Source organism: Pocillopora damicornis, chromosome 5 (assembly GCF_964200805.1).
Source record: "Pocillopora damicornis chromosome 5, jaPocDami1.2, whole genome shotgun sequence".
In the NCBI taxonomy this organism is placed as follows: Eukaryota; Metazoa; Cnidaria; class Anthozoa; order Scleractinia; family Pocilloporidae; genus Pocillopora; species Pocillopora damicornis.
Window position 1 is genome coordinate 18,320,910 of NC_142674.1, and position 9,661 is coordinate 18,330,570.

Below are 9,661 nucleotides of genomic sequence, written 5' to 3' on the forward strand. Positions count from 1 at the left end.
CCTTCAGGGAGGTGTAAGTTACTCAAGGCTTGACTGTATTTTTTATGTTGTCATGGTCCATTCAGCACTACATGTACATATAACAGTATTACACCAACTGCTATCAATTTTGAAGTGTTAATACCTTATGAAAAAATGTGTGCAGAATAACAGATGCGTAATTCTTTCAAAAAAATTATCAGATTTGGATGATGTTCCTATCCACAATCTCGAAGAAAAAGATTACCATTTAGTTCACAGTTTTAAAGAAATTGTCTATGGTGCAAGTCCACCTTCGCATGTCAGTGATGTGTTCTATTTTGGACGAGTGATCTGCGCAGTTGGTGCATACCTCCAATGCCACTTCTTTTGTACTTTGAGGAAAAAGTGCATCTATGGTGATCCTGAGTTAAGACCACAATAAAGTGATATAATTAACTAATTATAATCGATATTTATTAATTGAAGTGATCAATATATGTGTACTAACATACAATCCTGTTGAAGCTGTTCACTGTTTCTTAGCAGGGTTTTCATTAACTTTTAAAGTAGAAGGGCACTGCGTTGTGAGTAGGCAGGTACCCTTCAAAATTGAGGCCAAAGGCCTGAAACCTCTGGGGGGATCCGGGGGCATACTGCCCCAGGAAATTTTCAAAACATAAGTCTACCAGAAACGCATTTTCCTGTAGTCTGGAAGAGAAATCTTCTAGCAATAATGCATACTTAATCTAATTTTAGTAACAAGAATGGTACTCTGGTTGAATTTGTTTATTTCACTACACAGCTACATCGAAACACTGCTGTTGATCTCAGAGCCTCTTTTCTTCTTACAAGTACAGGTTAACATCAGCTTATAAGCTGATATAGAGAGAAACTAATAACACTCTTTGAAGTTTAAGAAAACTCAAAGTCAGAGCCGTAGTCAGAAGAATCTTTGGCATCTAAATCTGGCAGCTCCAAGGCTTTGGAGGTTTCCTCTACTTCTTGTTCAACAGAACATAACAACTACTCATCATAATCAGTGGCCTTTACATTAACATCGTGTACAATTACCACAGGAACATCCTCATTTGTAGATCCTGCACCTGGTGGTGGTGGTGGTGCTGTGTTCAAAATCTTTGAAGGGCACTTGCGACGAGGTTTAGCTGCCAACCAAGATGAAACAGCCAAATCAATGAGATCTTCAAATTCCTTGCTCCCAAGTGCTGGGAAATCAAAATGTGGAGGAGAGTGTTAAGCATGTCATTCGGCATTCTACTGCAGAATCTGGTTTTGAGAAGCGTCAAGGCACTTGCTCCTCTCTCAGGCAACGCATATCAGTTAAACAGAACTGGGGTAAACAAAGAACCTGTTATCATGCCTTTAAGACTGGAATGCCTTGGACAGTGACTTGAAGAACTCTGGCACTGTATGTCAGTTTAGAAATAACCTTTTGAATCTTTTAATCTATAGCTTACTTTTGTACTCTTTTAATATCTGCAATTTTTATTTACTTTTAACAATTTAATGTTATTTCGGATTAGGACCTCTCTGTAGATCACCTACAAGTGAGAGAGCTTCCTGTTTAAATATCATTATACAAGCATTTTTCAGACTTAGGGGCGATCTTATGTGTGGGTAGGTTTTTGTTTGTTTGTTCTTTTTCTGTTTCATTTGATGAAGACAACAAAAGAGCAATCAGCATTCTATTAAAAGCAATCGCTTTGTTTAAGACACAAACTGATGGCAACTAGAAAAACGTTCAAGTGCATTGAGGACTGATACTCGCTAAGTAATGTTGTCGAAATTTAAGGTTAAGTCTGTCAGCGGTAGGAGTTTTCTAACTCATTTTCAACACAAGCGAGCACAGAGTTGCACACTGGCACAGACACAACCATCCCTTACTGAGGTTTATGAGGCCGAAATAAGGCGTCTTTGGGAAGAGAACCACAATTTGAGAATTCAGCACAACTCCATTGCAACTCAGCTGAATGAAGTCGTAACTCAGCTTCAACAAGCAAATCCTGAAGGAATGCTGCTAAAGCAGAGAATTGCAGAGACTGAAAATGTTTCCTACAACACCAAACAGGACTTCTGGCAATTAACATCTGCAGCCAGAAATAATAAGAAAAGACAAGTCAGGCAACTAGTGGCTCAATTGGTGGAAGGACTGGAGGAGTTTGAGCCCATCGAGGTACATAACAATTTTACTTTTTTGTAAAAACTAGAACTGAGACATTGACCAACAATGGTGAAAACTTGTAATGGTCACCAAATCTCCTAAAGATCACACAAAGCTTTCTCAATGGCAGTTTGTAGGTCACAGAGAGAAGGTTCGCCGGGACCTACGGTTTGGAGCCAAGATCCCTTAATCTTGAAGATAAGGCTGGTCGACTAGTAAACATAACCTTAGCCTCACGGCATTTTCCAGTAAAAACTTGACAGAATTTCACTAATAACAAATTTCAGTCTTTTCCATGTCAATTAGTACAAAAGTTTTGTGTCTGATGTCTCTTGCTGTTTCTTGCAGAAAATATTGCTTCTGCAAAAGGAAGACAGGAGTTACCGAGCAAATCAACAGTTACAAGTATGTTGAAAGCAGTAATATGTAACTGCTTACATGATATTGTTACAACTCAAATATTGCCTGAAAAATGCAAGCCAAGTTGCTTCTGAAAATTGCAAATTAAGTCACTGTCATAAAGATTTTTTCCAACCAAAATAAGTAGGATGTAAAGCTGTAAAAATTACACAATTGGGGGACTAGAAAATCAAAAAACTATGAAAGTAAAATATATTTGGCTCCTTAAATGTGATGGACCACCTATTTAAAACTAAATGTAAATCAATCTTTAAGAACATTTCCAGCATATAAAATAACTTTGATGTAACAACAATAACAATATTATTTCATTTTAGGGGACTAAATACAGGCCTGTGAGAGCCTTCCAGAAGAAGAAAAGGAGAAGATCAGAACAATACTTTGCATCATGGACCGATTTTCCCTTTCACTGAAGGGTTACCATGAGCTCACCCAAGTGGAAAAGGCCCTCCCCCAAATCCACCTTAAGGAGAGCTGTGCAAGGACTCCAGATAGGAAGTGGAATGTACAAAGAACTCCTGGTAGAGCACAAGGTGCTGAACTGCCTTTCTGGAAATTGGAAATTTTGTAAGTTGTATGTCTCTGATGAACCTTTTCATACATACCACAGAAAATAGTGACTTATGGGACCACCATTTACGCATTTTCTTCGCTTGCCTTAAGTCTACACTTTACTTCTTTTACAGGTTAAGAACAATGCAGTTGGCACTACGAAAATGAAAGTTAAAATATCAGGAGATGGAACAAGGATTTCCCATAGTAGCAATTTGTTCGTTTGCTCATTTGCCTTTGTGGAAGATAACAAAAGATGTTTGTCTGGTGCAGTTACACTATATACCATTCTTTTGTTGTAGGTTAACAAAATAATGACATTAACATGTACTTTTTCTTTAGGGAATCATACAATAGCTATAGTGAAGGGCAAAGAGGAATATGCAACTCTCAAGGAGTCACTTGTGAATGTGGTCAAGGATGTAAACTATCTAATTGAGAAGGGCTACATCATAGTTGATGAAAGACAGAAAAGGCCAGAGTTTTACCTCAGAGTTGATTATAAGGTTAAGAATCATACAAAAGTTAACCTTCAATAATAAATCAGCTCTTTATAAAGTAGGTAAAAATGATTCTTTTAGATTCATAAAAGTTTCAGGCATCAGTTTGATCTCCACTGTTTCACTTTTATAACAGTTCCTTCTGCTAGCCATGGGTATGAAAGGAGCAACGTCTAACAGTAGCTGCATTTGGTGCAAAATCCATAGGAACGAGCGTTACTTACCTTGCATGAACTCCATTATTTTAAACATTGTACTAACTTTCAAGGCTTTTAGAGTAAGTTCCCTAGCTTTCTACAGTCACCACAGCTTGAGACAGAACCTCTAGGAGAAAATGATAACTTCCTTCTCAAGAAATCAATGGATGTGATAGATATAAGTGAATGGCTCGACATCAAATTGTATTTAAAATACTGCACAAGATCTAACACAACCTTTAAAAAAGGGTGTACCATGGGTTCCTAATAAAGAGAGGGGTGCTATGCGTTGGGTAAGGGACCTCCTTGTTTGGTTCTTCAGTGGGTGGATAGCAAAGTAGTATCATTGTTATCAACGATAGAGAGAGCTAATGATCATGGTTTTGTCAACAGGAAAAGAAAGGATGATGATGTGTGGGCCATAAGGGAAGTACAACAACCTAAAGTTATTGCTAATTACAATAAATATATGAATGGGGTCGACCACCCTGATCAAATTCTAGCCACAAATACCGTACTACATAAGACCATGAAGTGGTGGAAAAATATGGTTTTCCACCTAATTGACATGGCTGTAGTCAATGGCTTTATCCTTTTCAAAGAGCATCAGACTCAGTTTCCTGACGATGAAGCTCTAAAAAGGCCCTCTCATTATTCTTTGAGTGATTACCGGGAAGAAATTGTTAGGCAACTCTGTGGTTTCCCCGATTATGGTAGTCCCCCAGAGAATACCACGGTGAAATCACCCCCTTCCACCCCAGATGATTTTACAACTGTCCATATCCCAGTTTTCTCTGACACTCAGAGACGCTGGGTGGTATGTTATAAAGAGGTTAAGGGAGATTTTAGGGTTCGATCTTATTGCAATGCCACTCAATGTCAAAAGTATATGCATGTCAGTTGTTTGTTTTTTAGCTTCTAGTTATTATGTGCACATGTGTTACTCTCACTTTAAAAGGGTTTTCATCATCATCATGTAACTAAAAAAGTTTGTTTACTCTTGCAGGCACAAAGGTGGGGAAAACAGATAATGGATATGTCTGGCACCGGTCCTGGGTATTCTCAGACCATAATCATCACCCCACACATGCACAACTTGGTGTACCATGTCCCAGTAATGTTGCAAAACCATGGAAGTCTTAAAATGTTTAGTGGCCAAGGTAAAAATCTTTTCTTTACTCTAGTGATCCATTGCAATAGTACTCAAGATAAATTTATTATTTGGCATTTGTTGGACATTGTAAGAGGCCAGTCATAATTGTAATTTTAATGTTCATTTCACAAAATACACTGCAAAACAATGAATCATGTCATTTGCACTGACAAAAAAATTTCGCAACCGGTGCAGAGATGAAGAATGATGATTTGCGGCATTAATTTCACCATAATATCAACAAATGGAATGCTGCTACAAACCTTTTGCTTGTGGAAAAAAGGCAGGAAGAGCTGCGGGACATGGAAAGAGTAAAGTGGCAGTATGAGAAGAGGGACAGCTCCTATTGGACTGATGGTGGCAAGCAGGCGGCAGCAAAGAAAGTTGCCAGAATTTCAACCTCAGTTCCACCAGCTACTCCATTGCCACCAGCAATGACTGAAAGTCAACTAAGAAAGAACTCATTGCCCTTCTTAAGCAGAGAACAGGGAAGAGACTCCACGTCAAAACAAGAAAACAAGATCTAATAAATACTTTGCAGAGCTCAGACACCCTGCCCAGATCTGAGTAACCCTTTATTACTTACTCAAAACAAAAACGGCTCCTGTAGGAGCCACCCAGTCTGCTAAAATCAATGACCAACAAAAGAGTTTTAAAGTGATCACTTGTTTGTTCTTGGACTGTACGGGAATCCAATTTTCCAAGCCCTTGAGTTTTCAAGGCTTATTCAAAGCTATTTCTTTCACCCCAAATAAATATTTCAAGTGCAGACAAGAATGTAAGGTGAAAAAAAATTGCATTTATCATGGCGAATGTGTCAATATTATCCAAGTAGAAAGGAAAAATATTCCTACCCAAGTAAACTTCGTGTCGCTAGCCACTACCACCATTTTCTTCTTCTAACGTAAAAGTAGAAGTGCGCGCAGACAATCCTGTTGAATGACCGCATGAACCACAGGACTTCTGCCCAGGCCCTTCCAGAAAGTGTCAAATTTTTGGCGTATTTCTCGCCGCCACAACTGATAACTGAAAGAAACACAGGCGAAAACTGCCAAAGAAGATGTCTGGTTCGGGCAAAAATGATCACTCTATATCTCAGAGTCTCACAGTAAGACAGTTTCTTTGCAATCCCAGGCACCATATTTATGTAGGCTAGTGTAAATTGAAAATATGCATATATGGTGTGATAAATTGAGTCAGCTTTAGTTGGGGTTGCTGTTTTGAGACCTTCAGTGTACCTTCGACCAGGGACTATGCCGAATGCAATGAGACAAAAGCTGGGATTGCCAACCACCTGGCGTTTGGGAACACTCGTGCGAATGATGCAAATGATGACTGGATCAATGTTGCTAGCACTGGATCTCACAGCTCAAAGGTTATGCATTTACCATCCAAGTCAACACACCCAATAGTCAAACAGACCGACCTATGGGAACCAGAAGCCCTGTTCCGACAAAGTATGATATCAAATGCCCACTTAATCCCACCATAGGTAATAACAAATCACATACTGCATCACCCTCCTTCATTTGAAGGGATTGAGAGATTTGGACCTGTTCGTGGTACGTGGATGTTTGCCTACGAAAGGTTCAACTCATGGTTATGCAGAAGGGCTAAGAGTAGGAAAAATCCTGAGGCAACCAGCATCAGAACCTACAGGGTAATTATTTATCCTTTAAGTGGCCACCGTGTATTCCTGGAAGTGTAAGGGGCAAATTTGTAGAGACTTTGGCAAACAGCAAGTGGGGTTTTAAAAGAGTTGGTTGAAATGTGCTACAGTCAATTATCTCTTACTGGACCACCATCAGTGCACAAGAATGTTGTTACTTATTGGCATAACTTGCAAAATAAGCCACACACTTGAATCTATTGACCAGTTCAAAAGTTATTGGCTAAAACTAGGCAGTTAAATGAAGCTACTCCCTAAGCTTAAGCGAGTCTTTGAAAGAATGTTTTAGGGGGAAACAAGGAGTAATTTACAAAGTATTAAATATGGTAGGTGCTTCCCTTCAAGAAATCTTCACTTCCAGGGTGTCAACTGTGTACACATCTCTAATAATTGTTGTTGATACACATAGTGCAAAACTGATTGAAAGTTGATCAACACTTTATCTAAAATCAGATAAAGTTTTCTCTTTTATCGTATATTTTTTAATGGTACCAGTTCATGAAAATGTCTGGAGTAATGAAAGATAACTTGCCCTTTAAACTGCCATCTACAGAGGAAATTGCCACCGGCAATACCTCGCAGGAGAATTCAACATTGCACCCTGTTATCAATACATCTCGCAATAACCTCAAGCAGATGCAAAAAAAACTACAAAGAAAAAATTTATCATCAAATTGAGTGAATGGAGCAAGAAAAGCCCACTGGAAACGAAGGCTAACAAAGTTTCCCAAACCCATTTCACAATGGAGACCTCAAGAAGGCAAGTTGGAAGCACAGGCTGAAGAGGTACTGTTGCAACACAGCAGTTTGGGGAAATTGAGCAAAGTTTTCCACACTCGTTTACCTCAAAAAAGTGCATGTGGGTTGCAGTGAATACATTTAAGGAGGAACAATTCAATGCCAAGGGCGGTTTTAATTGGGAAGAGAATGCCATAGATCAGCAAATGGTTATTCTTCTTCCCAATGTTTCACCTCCTCCGACATTGGCAACACAGGGCTCTGCCATCTGGTTTCTTAATGAACCCAACATTTAATTTGTAAATGCGGGGATATATTTCCTTGGTTGACTGCTGGGCGTGAAGCCTTTGATAGGAAGTTGTACAACAAAGCTGGCGGTACTTCATACATTGCTGCACATGGAAATGCGGAAAGAGGAGAGATTGCCCTCTCCTTCCTCAATATGCTACTAACAGTACTCCTAAAGAGGAAGAATACCTCCTGACAAATTGGACAACACAAAGTCTTGTTACCAATAAATCAAAAGCAGAACAATTTCTGAGAAAAAGGAATAAATTTCTTCAAGAAGGGCTTTTGATATCCACAGAGCCATTGTTTAGAGTACAAAATTCTCGTGGAAATTTCTCAGAATTTTAGAGTAAGTGGTTGTTTTTTATGGTTATTATAATCAATTCTGTGAATGGCGGATTCAGTTGAGTGCACGCAGTGTGATTTGCTGCTGTAACTGTCGGATTGCAGAATAATAACAAGAGAGAATATAGCAGGAGATACAACAATCACATTTGAGATTGTAATGGTTATGATTGTTAATAATAACTCATCTAGTAATCTACAAAAAGATATGTCATTGTTTACATCTGTCATAATTTTGTTACAAACAGCATGGTCTGCGGTTCAAATTCCAAGTGGAAAAGGAATCCCATCTTGTGGAGAGAACTGACTTTAGGGAGACTATTTTCGAGGTTGGTAATTGCCATGAGCATCCATTATTTGTCATCACTTATAGAGTATTGGAAACATCATTAAGTTTGGGGCACCCCGAATTTGCAAAGGTGATGCCAAGAAACAGACTCCTGGATATAAATATATATATTTACATCTGAGAGATAACTCTAAGATACCAGCTTGTGACTCTGCTGACGGAGATACACTTTACCAACCAAGGCCATTCCTAGCGAGCTTAACAGCCAATTTATTTCACTGTTATAACCCATATAGCAAGCAGGCAGTGGAAGAAGCAAGGATCCAGTATAAGAGGTGCACATCTCTCAAACAGTATATGCCAATGAAATCCATCAAACATGAACCTCAGAAAACCTGAAGCCAAGTTCATGGGACATGTCCTCTCCAGTGGAGGACTCAAACCTAACCCAAACAAAGGTTTGGGTTAGGTTAGAAACTCTCAGACAGGTCTTACCTAGTAGAAATGAGTGGAGAAGTGCTGCGCTACAACAGGCAGGCAATTAAACCATCTCAGCCCAAGCTTGTAGCAGAGGAAGACAGACCTGAAGCTGAAGGTGCAGTACCACAAACTTCTTCATCATCGACAAGCACAGACCGTGCAACTAGCACAACTACACCAGCAACAAGATCAAGCTCCAGGAACATTAGGAAACCTTTACAGTTCCAGGATTACATGTGCTAGAGACACTCTTAGTTTGCAGACTAATCTTACAAACATAGATACTTGTTTCCTGGACTTTAGAGTTCACATATTATGTTCAGAACTGCTGAACTTTTTTGCACTAACATTATTCTATGCAGGCTCCCATTCAATCCAGCTTGCCAGCCTGGATAAATGCAGCTCATAAATTAATACATAAAATAAATTTTCACTTTCAGCTTGTAAACATTATCAACTTAAAATCTGCATTTATAGATTCAGATTTGTCAACATATTTCACTTTTGATTGATTTGTTTATATTTATTATTAATTATTATCATTATTATTATTGTACAATACACAAAGAGATCCATTTCACAATAAAGGCCTCAAAGAGTTGGAACCACACTATGAAGAGGTCTAACCGCTCTCCATGCATGCCTTCAAACTGTAGCTGCAATGTTTGCACAACACTGCAATGTTTGCACAACACAGTACTGAAGCACAGCTACACCCCAGTGAATGCCTTTATGTTTTCAACCAACACCAAAAAGGCAGAGCAAGTATTGTTTATTTGCCAACTGTGAATCAGGTAAGAAGTTTTGAGCAGTTGAACAAACTGTTCAATAACTTTGCCTCAGAGAAATTTGCATAGACAGCTCTTAATGTATTTACAAAAGAACAATTT

The 9,661-nt window shown here is 38.8% G+C and overlaps 1 long non-coding RNA gene across 4 annotated transcripts; it reads right to left on the minus strand.

Moving 5' to 3' along the window:
* Positions 1-297: 297 nt before the first annotated feature.
* LOC149045770 (uncharacterized) lies at positions 298-4,086 on the minus strand. 4 transcript variants are annotated; one of them, XR_016186817.1, is made up of 3 exons: positions 3,837-4,086; positions 3,024-3,109; positions 298-1,184 (listed from the first exon to the last, which is right to left on the minus strand). It is a non-coding gene; the product is annotated as an uncharacterized LOC149045770 (long non-coding RNA). The 4 variants fall into 4 exon arrangements; XR_016186818.1 differs by lacking the exon at positions 3,024-3,109 and adding an exon at positions 3,166-3,268 and having other exon boundaries at positions 298-2,500; XR_016186820.1 differs by having other exon boundaries at positions 3,024-3,268.
* Between the last annotated feature and the right edge of the window lie 5,575 nt (positions 4,087-9,661).